Source organism: Triturus cristatus, chromosome 3_1, assembly GCF_964204655.1.
Source record: "Triturus cristatus chromosome 3_1, aTriCri1.1, whole genome shotgun sequence".
NCBI classification, from domain to species: domain Eukaryota; kingdom Metazoa; phylum Chordata; class Amphibia; order Caudata; family Salamandridae; genus Triturus; species Triturus cristatus.
Genome location: NC_140583.1, coordinates 184,346,611 through 184,363,626, shown reverse-complemented (window position 1 = coordinate 184,363,626; position 17,016 = coordinate 184,346,611).

Sequence of the window (17,016 nt, the reverse complement as noted above, 5' to 3'; positions counted from 1 at the left end):
CGAGCGCGCCGCTGGCGCGCCGAAGGCGTGCCTAAGGCAAGCCCGTCTGCGCCCGTCCGCACCCGGCCCGTGCTCCGCGCCAGTACTGCTGGCCGTTACTCCCTAGATTCAACGAGACGTCAGATCTACTCAAGTGAGTCACTGCATGGTCTAAATTTCGGGGAGAACAACTGCCGGTATAGATGCATCTTTCCCGACATAATACCTTTTTCAGACAGCATTACATGCACTAACTGTGGAATAACGATACAGTTACTTGGACACAAGCCGACCAACAATAGAAAGATCAAAACTAGGATAGGACTAAGTAACAATGTTAAATGTCTCCTATTAAACGCCAGATCATTAGTAAAACATAGTACGGAGTGTGCACACCTCATCGAAAATGAAGGAATCAAGATAGTTTTCATAACGGAGTCATGGACGGATGAGGCCTCTGGGCCTGATATTGTCAAAGCTACACCCCCTGGGTATATCTGCTACACCCAGAACAGACTCAACAAAAAGGGCGGTGGACTAGCTATAATTTATCAAGACTCCATAAAAACCACATTCAATAGTTCTACTAACCCAGACTGTGAGGTCTTGGATTTTTGCTTTCGCCTTTCGCATCAATACACGTTTAAAGGTACTCTTTTATATAGGCCTCCCGGTCCCAAAGCAGGGTTCTTAGCACAAGCTAGCATTTGGGTGGAAAATGAACTAGGATCAAGCTCCTACTCGATCCTAGGAGATTTTAATTTCCATCTAGAAGCTGAAGAGGACCCAGACACTAATAAACTCATCGATCTATTAAAGACGATAGATTTAACACAACGAGTTATGGGACCCACCCATAAAGCTGGTCACACCTTGGATGCCATTTTTACTAACAATACACATGTTACTTTTAGTGAAACACTATCGGTATCATAGTTTCACCCCCTATGCATGGTGCAACGAAAACTACGGATAACCATACGGAGTATCGCTCCTGGAAAAAAGTGAACGCAGACGACTTAACTAATCGTCTGGCAAAATCCTTTCCCAACATTCCCGAAGATTTGGACGCTGCAGCACTTAACTATTCCAGGTGGCTGGACTCAGCATGTACGGAATTGGCCCCTAGGAAAATACGCCACAATTTTAGAGTTCGACCATCGTCCCCATGGTACACGCAAGAGCTAAGAGAACTTAAACGCAGCTGTAAACGAATAGAAAGAATATGGCGAAGTAATTATGATATACAGGACAAAAATCGGTATAAGACCTGTTAGTTCCAATACAAACAACATCTTCTCAAAACTAAACAAGATTTTTACGCCTCAAAAATCAAAGAAGCAGGAAATTCAACTAAAGAACTATTTAAAACAGTTAAAACCCTCGCTGACCCCATCATCCCCCCGATAGAAGCCAGCCAAGAACTCTGTGACAAAATTGCCAACTTTCTCTTGAGAAAGTTGATAATATCTTCTCTACTTTTACCCACTCGGATAATGATATAACTACATCAGTGTCAGTAGATTCACACTGTTCTGCTAACAACAATGTGGCGCTACATAATTTCACACCTATTTCCACCTTCGAGGTTCTTAAACTATTGGAGACAACTAAATCTGGTTCCCCTATGGATCCTTGCCCATTATCCGTACTTAAGCTAGCTCCAGATCCAGTTGCTGAAATCCTTACGTCAATCATTAATACTATATTTGCTAAGGGATATTTCCCTATGATTTGGAAATCAGCATCCATCCTTCCGCTATTAAAAAAAAACCCAGTTGGACCCCATGGACCCAAACAACTTCAGACCAATATCTAGGCTCCCTCTCCCTGCTAAAATAATTGAAAAACGTATGAATACACAACTCAGCAGATTCTTGGAAGATGCCCAGCTATTAGATCCCACACAGTATGGTTTTAGAGCGGGACATAGCACCGAATCCGCGCTAATTAAATCAACTGAGGAAATTAGAACTATTTTAGATCAGGGAGGAAAAGCTGCAATGATCATGTTGGATCTTTCTGCAGCCTTTGACACGGTCCATCATGGTTTAATGATGGACCGGTTACATGACATTGGTGTCAAAGGGAAAGCCTGGAGGTTGACTAAGTCCTTCCTAGCATACAGAATACAGGCGGTCACGTTGGGAGACTTTACTGCTAAGGCTTTCTCTTTACCATGTGGGGTCCCACAGGGATCTTCCATCAGTCCCACGCTCTTTAATGTGTATGTAAAACATCTTGCACCCCTGGTAGAATCCTTTGGATTCAACCTTACCTCCTACGCAGACGATACTCAGATTGTGGTTTCCATTCTACCTGGAGGAATATCTAACGTAGCAGAAGATTTTAAAGAGTGTATGATGGCAGTAGGCAGATGGATGACCCATAACTGCCTCAAGCTGAACTCTAACAAAACTGAGGTGGTCTTGTTTGGAAATGATCCAAGCTTTTGGACTCCTACTTGGTGGCCAGATTCACTAGGCCCTCTCCCCATACCTTGTAGAAAAGTCAAGAACTTGTGTATTATCAGTGACAATAAACTCCTGTTTAAGGACCAAGTCAACGCAGTAATTTCCTCTACATCATTTATCCTGAGATCATGCAAAAAGATACTGCCCCTTCTCCCCAAAGAGTCGCAAAGGATGGTCATTTCTGCCCTGGCCCTATCTAAACTAGACTACAGTCTTTACCTTACCATCCAGGAGGGACTCCAGAAAAAACTGCAGCTACTGCAAAACGCTGCGGCAAGATTGATATCTGGTACTCCTAAATATGCCTCTATCTCGGCTGAGATAAAAAAAACTGCATTGGCTGCCAATAAACAAACGAGTACTGTTTAAAGCTCTGTGCATGACGCACAGAGCTTTACATAAAAATGGACCGCTTTATTTAATAAGGCTCTTTCAATGGTACTCACCTGGAAGAAACTTGCGGTCCTCTGAGGCCAAATTGGTCTCAGTCCCTAGGGTAAAAAAAGTTAACTGGGGAGGGCGTAGTTTCCTGGCAAAAGCAACCAAGGCCTGGAACCTACTGCTGCCATGCCTTAGACACATATCTAACCATCTGGAATTCAGGAAGGCACTTAAGACCAGCCTTTTTACATCTTAATTTTGTTACGCCGTTGATCAGACTCAGGATGGATTTCTTTCCTATAGCGCCAGGACACCCTCGGGTATTAGTCGCGCTTTACAAAACTGAAAAAAAAAAACTTTACTCTTTAATTGTGCCCCCGAAATCTTGCTGTTAACAGTGCAAGTTCATTAGTCTTCAATTAAGTCTATTAGATATGTAGGGATATATGTCATCTGGAAAATTGACAATCTTTTTTGATTTACTGACAGCTCCATACTAAGCAAGATGCGTGCATTACTAGATCAATGGGGGAATCTTCCTATGACAATTATATGCCTATTGGCTTGGATGAAAATTAATATTCTTCTGTTATTTCTATTTCTTTTTTTCTAATATTATGATTAAAATTCCACAATCATTTTTCAACACAATAGTTTTGGCAGTGAGACACTTTATCTGGCAAGGGAAGAAACCTTGGCTTAAGTTACAGGCCATTCGGGTAAATTTAGAAGAAGGAGTGCTGGCATTTCCTAGAATGAAATTATACTATCAAGTGGCCTTATTGGACTGGCTGCTAAGATCACCTAAGAACATTTCAAGTGATAGAAATGAAATTTTTATTTAAAAAACATGTTAAGCACTGCAGAAATAGGATTGTTTTTTAAGAAAATCCCTAGGTTACCCATGAAGTCTGAATATAAGGCACCTCTGATCATTATGAACAGATTTAATAGGATCTGGCAAGAATATGAAGTATCTCGATTCCATCCACAGTTAAAACTTAGCATTTGCATTACTCTCGGCTGCGCCTAAGTAAAAAAAAAAAATTAAAGTGCAGATCAAATCAGAGATTTAAGAGGAAAATGATTACGGTCAAAATAATGATTTCATTTCTTGGTATCAGCTATGCAGCACTCACCCCAACACCAGTTCTTCCTTACTATTTAGTTACACTCAGATCAAGCCCTTTTTATGAAACTGGAGTTAAAGTAACAGCTGATAGTATCAGTAAAGCCTATTTCATCTCCAAGATAACCGGCATAGGCAATTGGTATAGACTATTGTATCTTAAAATTGGTGAAGGGGTGATAACAGAAATTTTAAATAGGATTGCAATTTTAACTGGGTGTGTCATCGATATATCCCAATGGAAGTTTCATAACCTGTTAAGTTCTAAAGCTATAAGTGCTGCTAATTATAAGAGAATGGCTCTTTTTCAGCACATGGATGTTTTACTATACTGCAGCCATAATCCACGTGATATATTAGTTAGCATCATCAGCCTGTTTTAGGTGCGAATACGAGGATGGGAACTAACTCCATATGATATTGAACTTGTCCTCGGCAGGGGCAATTTTGGATTGATTTCTTCCTAGAAGTGTATTCGAAATTGAAAATAAAAATAATACCCAATGCTAAAGGCTCTCACTACGGCACTGCGACTCAACAACTCACAATGTCGATTGGCCAGCGTCAATTTTTTGATTTCTTTACTCTTTTGGCCAGATCACATATTCTGACTAATTGGAAATCCAATATAGTACCCACACTGGAATAGTGCAACGTGAAAATGCAAAGAGTTAGAGCATGTGAAAATCTTAATGCGAGTAGCAATTTGTGAGTCACTAATGCCAATGTACAACAGTGTCAGGGACACTGTTTGCGATTGCCAATGGGGTCACAAATGGCATGCCTCATGAATATTCATGAGGCACTCGTAATTTGCAACTCCTTTGGGAATGGCCGGCACTCCCAGGTATGGTGACCTACTGGGCTCAGCAGACCTCCATGTCTGGGACTGCTTTTAAATAATTGCAGCCCGTTTTCCTTAGAGGAAAAAGAAAAATGAAACGTTTTTGTTTTATTTTTTAAGGGCAGGTAGTGGTCCCTGGGATCCCTGCCTGCCCTTAAAAAATATTTTTAGAGCCAGTCACAAAGGGGAAGGGGTCCCCTGTGGACCCCTTCCCGTTTGCGAGTGGTTTACCACCCTTCTGAGAAGGGTGGTAAACGGCGACTGTTTTGCGCCCGCAATTGCGGTCACAAAACAGTCATTCATGGCATTTGGGGTCGCTATTAGGAAGGGAACACTCCTTCCTAATATCGAGCCGCAAATAAATAGCGACTTGCAAAATAGTTTGTACATAGCCCTATAGGTTTTTGCATGCGCAAACAGGTCGCAAACCCATTCGCGCATGCAAAAACGGGTCATAAATCTGGCCTTATGAGTGGAGGCAATAAAAATATTTTCCAAAATATGGCAAAGTTAGGATTATTAGAAAGCACCTCTAGGGAGCCACCGGTCAAAGAGATAGCATATTCATGAATCTCATTGAATGGGTATATCATTTGTCAGGTACTTAACAACTGTATTGTATGTTCTTTTTTTTCTTTTTTCTTTTTTATTGCTTTTTCTTTAATGAAATGCCAGATATGATTTTTTTTTTCTCTGCATTCAGTATTTGCAGATAAGAATTTTCTTTCTCTGTATTCAGTACAAATTAGATTGTATGACTGTTTTCTACATCTCAAAAATAGAAATTAGAAAAAAAAGGTAAAGCCACCATAGAATCAAACAGTAGTAATTCGACACAATTATATAAATTACAAAACACTACATTGTTCCCTGATGCGCACATCTCTTGCTTTTACAGGCATGCGCAACAGGGCCTATGACAAAAACAAAATCTAAGAAAAAACTGTCCAAGTACGGCAGCCATACAATGCTCACAAGATCGTCCACTAAGTATGCGATGGGTAATGAAGGAGTAAAAAAGTATTATAGATTAAAAGATGAGCATCACATTGAAGGGGAAGGTTTTCGGTTCCCCGTCGAGTCAAGTTGAGCCAGTAACTAACCTCCACCAATCTCAAGAAGGCCAGCAGGAAGAGACTCTCTAAATCCACGATTGGCCTGATCTTGGGATAAACAAAATGGAGGGAATTGGTGCAGGCAGGAAGCCTGAGGATGAAAATTGGAGTAATAGCCCCAAACATAAGAAACAATTGCCACAAAAAGAACTCAAGAAAGGAACCCCAAGGGAATGTGGCCTCACAAATAGTCAAATCTGGTAGTGGCATTTATAGGGAAACATGTCACATGGACGCCTTGTTGGATGGACATCCAGTGAACCACCATGGCCCCTCTCTACAGAAATTAAAATAGAGGAGAGTGAAAATCATGAAAACATTCTAACATTGACGGACTCAATACTCGTGAACCCTATCCACGATGCAGGAGTGGGAGTTTCTAAAAAAGTGGTGGAGCAGGTAAAACAAAATTTTGTATACCTTCTCTATTTTGCATGAAAATACTAAATTATGTAATCATTCTAAATACTAACCTGTACTAATTGTTTGGAGAGTTGGTATTAATCAACCTTACACCTTAATAAACATGAATTACACGCGGGACTAAATGCAAATTGCATGGCAAATAACCCTAATGAATAATTGTGGTACGCATATTAACCCATTCGACGCGCATGACGGAACGGTTCCGTCATGCACGTCGGTTGGGCTGTGCTTATGACGGAACCGTTCCGTCATGGCCCCGCCCGCGCACGGAACCTTCAGCGTGGCGCGGAAATACGCGCCGCGCTGAAGGGGTTAACGGTAGATTGTGTTGATATAGAAAATTGCATGGTTTATGTTGCCTTTGTAATGTTTTGCGTTCCTGGGGTGGTGAATTGGTGAGTAATATTGCTTTAAACGTTGCTATAAGCTAGGAAAATACTAATATATAAAGGGATTAGTGTGGGTTTAAACATTAGAATCTTCATTTCCGTATATTATTTACTTTTTATGTTTGTTTCGCTTAAGTTGGCATTCGGGCCTACTAGGCCGCAATATCCAAAATGGCGTTCGGAATCGGCCACCTTCGTGTGAGCGCGATGTCTACTGAGCAGATTCGGATGGCTCTGAAGATCTCCAGGCGTCCTCTGACCAGGGCACAGTGTTCCTCGCCAAGGATAGGAACGTGGAGGGCTGCCAGAACTCAACTAGTGTGAATGACAGAGAGGACAAAGGAAACCTGTCCTTAGAGGCCAGCATATTGATACTTCGGACCCTTTCGCATGAGAACTGTCCAAACCAAGGGATGACATCATCGGTCCCATGAGAACCCAGGAACTCTACGAATCACGTCCGATATTGCAAATTTTGGTGGCTTAGCCAATCACAGTCATTTCCAATTCAACAAATGTAGTATGTTACCCAAAGTTTATTATAAAGGGGGAGTTAGTAGAAGAATAGAAGTTGTTGCGTTCCAGGAATGTGATCCGAATCCCCGTTGACCGATTTGCTTGCACGATTGTCGGGTCCCCCGGAGATCTTTGTGTTGTGCCGAGCGAACATAACTTTTCTCCGGACTGATTTGGGTTGTAGCCTGCATTCGATTGGAGGGTCACACCGGAAGGGATTTGATTTATGTAGGGCTGATAGGTTGCGGGAGAATGGTTGTCAAAATCAGAAATTAGATAAATATAATTGTCATACTGATTTATGCCAATGTTATTAACATTCTGATTGATTATAATGCTTATTATGCCAATGAGGGTGAATTAATTAGATAAACTAAACATTTATTAACAGAGAACGAGTTTGTGATTCTTTAAAGGGTATTGATTAAAGATTCTGAGACTTTAAATGTTCTTTAGCTGGTTCTAAATCACCATCAACCAGTCCAACTAATTGGTCCATTGACCAAGTGGTGGAGTGCCTTGATGTTAAAGTTAGGATTCTATAAGTGCAGATGTATGATATGTAAATACTGTAAATGTTTCTTTCTCTAGGTAATAAGGTATCCCCCCACATGCCCAGCGCTTCTCTTCCTCCTGTGTGCAGATTCGAGTGAGACGTATGAGTGTTGGTTTTTATGGGACCCACCAATGAATGCGTGTGTGAATGAGTAAGAGTGATGACGGTTCTGTGACGCAGGGAGGATATGTAAAGTCGCCCTTACCCACTGGAGCAGTTTTTTCTGGTAGCAAAGTTATGGTTGTATTGCATTGGTTTGGTGATTATTGATTATTGAGTGATTGATGATTGATTGATTGATTGTTGATTTATGTTCTAACATGCTATGTTGAGTCGTGTCGCGTTCTATGTTATTTTTGAAGACTTCCAGGATGTAGGAAGTTGGATGCCCTGTAGGTACACGGGGAAAAACGTGTGGGAAGTGGAGTCGCACGACGCATTGTCTGGGTTCGAATTGTTAGCATCGTCGTGTGTTACCGTTTGGGACATTTCTGTGTGTAAGTGCGTGGGTGAAATAGCAACAGGTTCTCTCGTGAAACTCTGGCCTTAATTCTCAGGAGCAGTGTAGTCCCCACATGTGTTTTATCCCCAGAGAAACTGTTAGCCTTTTTGCTTGATAGAAGGGTAAGGTAGAGGGAAGTGCTACTTTATCAGCGAAACGGAATAATTCCGTGGAAGGGCAGAGGTAAGCGCTGCTCTCGAGAAATACGGAATTCTTGTGTAAATGGACAAAACTATCTCTTTGGTTTAGCGAAACAGGCAAAGGTGGTGTTTTTATGTCGTTACTAACAGAGGTGATTGAAGAGAACGTAAGAGAAAGATTGACGATAAAACTTTTGTAAAGGATGGGTCAGCAGGAGCTGGAGTAGCGAGAAAAGCTGAAGGCAGAAAGACTGCGCTGAGATTGACCAGCCGTCTACAGACAAAGTTTCCCGGATTAGTGCGTTGGTGTATGCTGCGCTAGAAGTGGAGAATTCCAGAGTGACGTAGACGCTCCTGATTGGTGCATTAGTGTGAGTCGAGCTGGGATTGGAGAATTACAGAGTGACTTGGAAGATGCTCGTGATTGGTGCGTTAGTGTGAGTCGCGCTGCGATTGGACAGCAAACAGAATAGTCATAGAGGAGCGATTCGAGAAGTCCAGCAAGTCGAGATTACAGAATAAGAAAATTATGTACTATGATCCACCTAAGAAAGAGAAAAAGTCATAGTTTGGGAAATCAAGAGTTTATTTAAAAGGGATAAGCCGATTGTGACTAGAGAGGGACAGTTACTTCCTCCACCGAAATCACCCGCATCCTTTATGGTAGCGAAATATGGGTATCATACATGTATCTGGCTAGATAATTGGGCAAAGTATACAAAAGATGATGGAGTTCTAGCATTTCCAGAAAATGGTTCATTTAATTTAGCGGTATTAAGGAACTTAAGAGAAAGGATGATGAGGTTAGAACCGAGACCTAGACCTACTCAGTTTGAAGCTTTAACAGAATGGGAAGATGAGATGTACAGAAGAGAACGACAGTGTAGTGGCGGAAGGTATAATTACATGTTTGATAGACCGTGTGGACAGGAAAGTCATGATGACAGGATGAGGAGATGGCGGAGTGCCAACATGGCTGATGGGATGTTCCCGTTGAGAAACGCTGAAGTGGCAGGAAGTGTACAGAGAAGAGAAACAATACAGGGTCAGAAGGCTACAAGTATGGCGTGAATGAGTCGGGGGATGATGTGCTTGAAGACATGTTTTATAAAAATCCTCCCCCGTACCAACCAAACTCCACGTTGCTGACGCCGAGTGCGCAAGTAAAGGAAACACCACGAAATAAAACTTTTGAGCAAACGCCACCTGATTTAAGGAAAAATAATCCATTTAGAGAGTCTGAAATAGCACAACCTGTTAGGATGGTAAATGAAAATTCATCTGAATTGGCTAGGACTACTTTGGAATTAACTGAGAAAATTAGGGAATTAACCAAAAATATGGAAGCCGTAACTGTACCTGTAACTATAGGACCAGTGATGCCTGTCTTTGATAAACAGAAGGATAGCGAGCATTGTTTGACCGTTCCATACCATAGTAATAAACCAATTGAGACAGAAACACGAAATTCGGGAGAAAATCCATTGGAAAAACTAGTAGGAACCTCAGGATTAAGTACTCCTAAAAATCTAAACATGAATCAAAGCCCAGCAAGTAAAACACTGATGACAACAGAATCAGCACCAGAGAACCCAGAAAGAAGTATAGAGCGAATAAGAAATGAAACCTTTCCTGTAGGTCCCACTTCTGATGAATTGAGTGACTGGTTATGGAGTTTACAGTGAAAAGATACAGAACCTCAACCTTTAGATGTGGCAAATCTAAAAATAACAGTGGAAGAATTAATAGTAGGAACCATTCCAACTGAAAAATTAAAAGCATATCAGGACGAGGAGTTAATGTTTCTTTGTAAAAGTATAACTTGGAGAGCGAGAAGTTTGCATGAGAAACTAGAGGAGACAGCGAGCGAAATTGGTATCGACTTTGAAAAAATAAGGACACTACAGAAACCATATAGGGTAGCTTTCTCTGAACAGGATATCGAAAATGTAAATACTGCGGGAAGGTTAACTCAAATTAAAGAACTGATTGCCTTACTAAGGAAATGGGGTGATGTAGATAGGTGGAAAAGTAGGTGGTTTCGGAAAAGAAATGAGGCAACAGATAAGACCTTTTCAGCATTCCCAGTAAGAGAAAAGGAGACAGTGGTAGCCGATTATCCTATGAGGGAAATCCCAGGAGGGGGTTATGTGCACGTTCCATGGACTAGACAGGACATTTTATTATTTACAAATGATTTTCATCGGCTAAGGGAAAAGCCAGTGGAGTGGTACCGACAAGTAGAAAGATTTGCTAAATTATCAAAAGTACTGTGGATAGATTTAAATGGTCTGTTCAATATGATTGTGCCAGCAGACCTACGGGCAGAATGTAAAATAACAGTCGGTTGGCCCACTCAAGAGCATCCTAGGGATCCTAAAACAGGTGCCCCAGATCCAGAAGTAATGAGAAAGTATGAGCAGGTAATTACCTTTCTGAAGAATATAGTGCCTCAGAGAGAAACAGATTGGGTAAAGATTGATAGAACTCACCAGGAAGTAAAAGAATCTGTACAGCCTAGTATGAGAGATTACTATTGGCATGTAAGCAATACAGTGGTGATTAAAAACTGAGTGAGAAGGATTTAAGTCATTTTGTATATAGATTTGTGTATGGGCTAAGACCTGAGGTAAGCAAAATGATAAAACAACATACAGTAGATTGGCAAAATAAAAAGATAGATGAAGTACTGAGACATGCAAAATATTTTAGTGGCGAAATTGAAGCCAAGCAACGCAAGCTAAAAGAGAAGGCCATGTGGGCCCAGGTTAAGGTAGCGGAAAGACAGGAAGCCCAACTGATTGAACAAGCAAATGGCATGGGCCATGTAAAACTAAAACCTAATATTGGAAAAGGAAAGGGAAAGATTGGTTTAGAAGAAGCCAAAAAGAAGTGGCCATGTCATAGCTGCGGAAAGGTAGGGCATTGGAAATCCGAGTGTAAATTGCCCCAAGTGCTAATGGCGATAATGCATCATTGAATCCACAGGTGCAGAATGAGGTGAGTTATCAACCACAGTGACAGCAGCAGGTTGTTGCCCAACTGTGTCAGGTGCCAAAGCCACCTTTTCCACAGAGCGTAAACCCTCAGAGATACAGTAATGAGACAGGATTCTACACCGAGGAACAGGTAACAAAGCTACCGCGCGCTAGTGCTGTTTCGCAGTATTGGCTGCAACGCGATGAGAGTGAGTCAGAAGAGAGTTATTGACGGTGCTGAGGAGAGGAAGAAGAGTTCATACTTGGCACAACTCTAGAAGTAGACCAGACAGGCCCTTTTGTAGACGGAAAGATAAATGATGAAAATATTACTTTCCTAGTAGATACTGGTGCTACTCGTTCAACTGTTAGATCAGCTGATGTTAAAAATCTTCCTCTCTCGGATGACACAATCCAAGTAGTTGGAGTCTCAAACAGACAGATAAAAAAAATCTTACTGAACCAGTTAAAGTTAAAATAGGAAAATTTTCTGACATGCACCGCTTTGTTGTGTGCGATACCAGTCCTGTAAATTTGTTAGGGAGAGATTTGTTGTGTAAAATGAATTGCATGATTTTTTGTACTCCTGATGGCATAGCTTTTGAAACTCCTGATGAGGATGTACTGTACAAAATGACCATGGCCAATATGGAACCCGAGGTTACTGAGGCATTTGCTGTATTCGACCCAGAAGAATTGCCTCAGGAATTGAAGAAAACAGTGAAACCCGAGGTATGGGATTTCACAGGAGAAGATATGGGATTAATGAGAAATGTAGACCCTGTAAAAATAACTGTAAAGGAAGGAATAAGTTACCCAAATATTCCCCAGTATAAATTGACCCCCGAAATAATCGCAGGAGTGACTCCCATCATAGACAAAATGATTGAACAGGGTATTTTGAGAGAAATAATGAGCAGTCCATGTAATTCACCAATCATGGGTCTGAAAAAAGACCTGAGAAAAGTGAATAAAATTGTTGTACCATGCTGTCCCATAGTGCCAAATCCTTCATTGATCCTATACCAGATTCTTCATGATGCAGAATGGTAGATAGTCATCGACCTGTGTCATGCTTTCTTTTCCATTCCATTACACCCTGACAGCCAACAGATTTTTGCGTTCCGATTCGGCGACCGTACCTTGGCATGGTGCCGAATCCCACAGGAGTATACAGAAAGTCCATCGATATTTAATCAGATTCTAAAGAAATCCCTGGAAGATTTAAAAATGGCCGAAAGTTCAGTACTAGTCCAGTACATCGATGACCTACTTGTGGCATCGAGAACCCGAGAAGCCTGTGTGGTAGATACAGCTGCATTGTTAATCATTTGGCAGACGGAGGACTTAAAGTACCCCCATCGAAATTACAGTTTTGCAAAAAGGAAGTACAATATTTAGGCCATAAAATTGAGAAAGGTTTGAGGAAGGTGACTACAGACAGGATCAGAATAATAAAAGGAATGAGAGCACCAATGACTCAAAGAGAAGTGAGAATGTTTCTTAGAATGGTTGGATATTGCCGTCAGTGGATCAGCAACTTTTCACTAATTGCAAAACCGTTGGTGCGATTGACGAAGAGTGATGTGAAAGACCTCCTTAAATTGAACAAGGAAGAGCTAAAGGCTTTTAAACAATTAAAAGACAGTTTGTGTGAAGCCCCAGCTCTTGGAATGCCTGACTATAAAAAGGAGTTTGAGCTCTATTGCAGTGAGAGAGATGGATGTGCACTTTCTGTGCTAGTACAGAAACATGGAAAATTGAGACGACCAATTGCATATTTTTTGGCTGTATTACATCCTGTAGCAGTGGCATTGCCAGGTTGTTTGAAAGCAGTGGATGCTACCTGTAAGAGCTTGGAACAGAGTGAAGGAATTGTGATGGGATATCCTGTGAGAGTGTTTGTACCGCATGATGTGGCGATCCATTTAACAAGGAGCCATACCCAATTTATGACGCATAGTCGTCTAACTAAGTATGAGAAAGTAATTTTGGGAGCAACAAATGTGAGCCTTGTGAGGTGTCTCAATGTAAATCCTTCAACATTGTTGCCTGATGCTGAAAATGTGGAAGTAAAAGATGACGTGGATCATGATTGTTTGGAAGTGCTTGACTATTGCACCAAGCCGTGTCCAGACATAAAAGATGTGCCCCTGAAAGAAAGTGACTATGTGATGCTTGTGGATGGGTCATGTTTGAGAATAGATTAAGGGAATTTGAGTGCAGCATACACAGTGTGTACTGTAGCGACTGTATTGGAAGCATCTTGTTTGAAAGGAGTGAGATCAGCTCAAGTTGCTGAACTGTTTGCGTTAACAAGAGCATGCAAATTGGGAAAGAATCTGAGAGTCACTGTGATTACCGATAGTCAGTATGGCTTCGGAGTGGTACATGACTTTGGGCAAATATGGTCCCAAAGGGGATTCTTGACATCAAGTGGGACTCCTATAAGGAATGCTGAAGTGGTCGGGAAGTTGCTTGAGGCGATACAGCTGCCTAAGCAATTGGCAGTGGTAAAGTGTGCTGCCCACTAGAAGACTGCTGACTATGTGTCGGCAGGAAACGAGTTCTCAAACGACATAGCGCAATATTGTGCGCACAATCAGAATTTGGTCAACAGGAACAGGGAAAAGGAAATTAACTCATGTCCCTTACTTTTTACTAACACTGTAAATACGAGGGAAGAGGTGAAACAGTTGCAGGAAGAGGCAGGAGATGAGGAAAAAAAACAGTGGATAAAATCAGGATGCGCACCCCGAGAGTCAGACCGAGTTTGGGTTTATCGGGATGGAAGACCAGTCATGCCTGATAGCATGGTCTCTACCATGGCACGGATGTACCATGGGCAGGCACATGTAGGAAGGGATGCTATGATCAGACTTTTCAAACAGACATGGTATAATGCCAAGTTTCGGCTTGTAGCGGAGAGCCTTTGTCAGAGATGTCTCACATGTCAGCAATGCGATCCGGGAAGAAAGACAGTGGTGAGTTTGGGAACGATAGGACGGGAAGGAGGTCCTTTCACTAGAATGCAGATTGATTTAATTGAAATGCCCTCATGTAATTGGCTAAGATATGTCTTAGTGGTTGTTAGTCTGTTTTCACGGTGGGTAGAGGCGTACCCGACCAGAAGGAGTGATGGGGTTACAGTACCCAAACTCCTATTGAGGGAGTTCATTCCTAGATTTGGTTTCACAGTTATGATTGAGTCAGATAGAGGAAAGCATTTTAAGAATGAAATCATAAAATTGATTTGTGAAGCATTGAATGTACAACAGAAACTGCATTGTGCCTACCGTCCAGAGGCTTCTGGAGTGGTGGAACAAGTGAATGGCACCATTAAAAACAGATTGGAAAAATGTGTTTGGCCACAGGGTTGAAATGGCCTGATGTCTTGCCTCTAGTGCTCATGACTATTAGATCTATCCCCGATAGGAATACTGGACTGAGTCCTCATGAGATTATTATGGGTAGGGCGATGAGACATGTTTTCATTCCTGTCAACAAACTACTGCCTATATCTGATGACTTTGTGTTGGATTATTGCAAAGGGTTGGCTGATTCCGTTCATTCTGTGTTTCATCAGGTTGGATCGAATGCAACCACTCTTGAAAAGAAACCAGCTCATGATTTGAGTCCAGGAGACTGGGTAAGAATCAAAGTACATAGAAGAAGAAATTGTCTGGTCCCACGTTGGGGAAAACCACATCAAGTGATTTTGACCACGACGACGGCTGTGAAATGTGCCAGGGTAAAGAATTGGATTCATGCGAGTCATACTCTGCGAATCCCTAGTCCAGTGGGTAGACCTGAAGAAGAATATTTTGGAGAATCCGATACCACTTTCGAATCGGACTCAGAAGAAACAAGAGCAAGACCAACTCCGAGAAGGGGAGAGTTGGAACCAAGTCAAGTTACAGAACCAGAGAATTTGCCATTAAGAAGGCGATTGGAGATTTCAGATACTAGCTCAGAGTCAGATACAGAACAAGAGAAAATACAGGAAAATGTAAAGGAGAATATAGAAGAGACTGTCAAGGAAATACTTGATAAAGAAGCTTCACATGCAAGTACAAGAGAAATTCCACCTGAGGTTATAGAAATAGAAGGTGAGGAATTAGATACAGAGAGTGAGGGTAAGATTATTGCGGAAGACCCCCGAGGAGGTGTAGGGAAACCACCCATCCAGAAGGGACAGTTAGTCAGCAGGAAGATTGTGTGGAAGAAACATGAGGAGGGACAAATATAGATAGGGAACAGGAAGTTGTGGAAGAAAAATCAACAGAAGGCAGAAGTCACACTGAGACCGAATCTGAAGATAGTGAAGGAGAAATACAAGTGGGACGAGTCTTGAGAAAAAGAGCTTGGAAAGCCGAGCGAGGTGAAAAGGGAAATAAGTTTAAAAGGCCAGCAAAAGAGGAAATTTGGCCAAACAAAGTAAAAAGACTGAGGTATCGATTGACACGAGTGAAGTCATCTAAAGCAGAACAAGTGAATGAGGTGTCTAGCCAAGAAAAACCTGAAGACACTAATCAGACACACTTGAAGAAAGAAAAACGAATTAAGAAACCAAACCAGAAGTATAAGTCACCGGAATGGACATATGGGACACTTCCTGAAGTACAAGAAGCAGATATCTAAGAAAGTCTAGGAGTGACTATACCGGAAGTGGTTGAGGATGAAGAAGATTCGGAAATCCTGAGAGTTATCTTGTCCGATATTGGAGAAGAGATGGATGTTCAGGAAATTCTGAACCAAGATTGTTAAACAAAAAGCAAAGGACGATCAAATGCCAGACTGAAGTGACAAGAAGAGATTGCAGAGAGATCAAATTACTGGATAATACATATAATCGAAAAGAACCAAGTAGGTGCTCAGAGCCTGGGGTTTAGACAAAAGCTAGTTGTGAGTAGACGAGGCTAAGTCAAAAGACACTGATCATTTCCGAAATGGCAAACACAGAAGGTAGAAAATTTACGTGTGTGTTCCTTCGAAGATGGTGCAAAGTGTGTTGTTGTTGTACAGGATTACTAATGCTTCTGTGGAGTGTATTGGCTTTAATAATTTCATTTAAAGTAACGTTTGAAACGGTAGAAGGTCATATGGAGAATAAGACTAATATAGAAAAGACTCATGATACTCATACAACTAAATTAATAGACAGAACTAACTTACATAAGGATAGGTCTATAACTGATTTTTCTAACAACGTTTTCTCAAAGTTATTGTATGAATATGTAAAAACCATGGACATTAGGGATTGTTATGTTTGCATGCAATTACCTGCATCGGTGTCATAAGGTGTTACATATCACCACCTTCCTGTGACCTATGGAATAACCTGTGGTGTGTTAGCAAGTTTGTTTCACAAAACAGGGAAATTAGAATACTATTTCTCTGACGTAGATAACATTTTCTCACAAGTACCTGTAGTTCCTGAATTGAATAAGATAAAACCTGGTAAAGTTTCTTAGAAACTAGAGAATTGACTTTAGAGGCAGTGTTTAAGAATAATCTTACTTGTAGTCTGAAGAAGGAAGAAAATACTTTCTTGGACATGGTAGAAGAGAGGAGAATTAAGCTACAA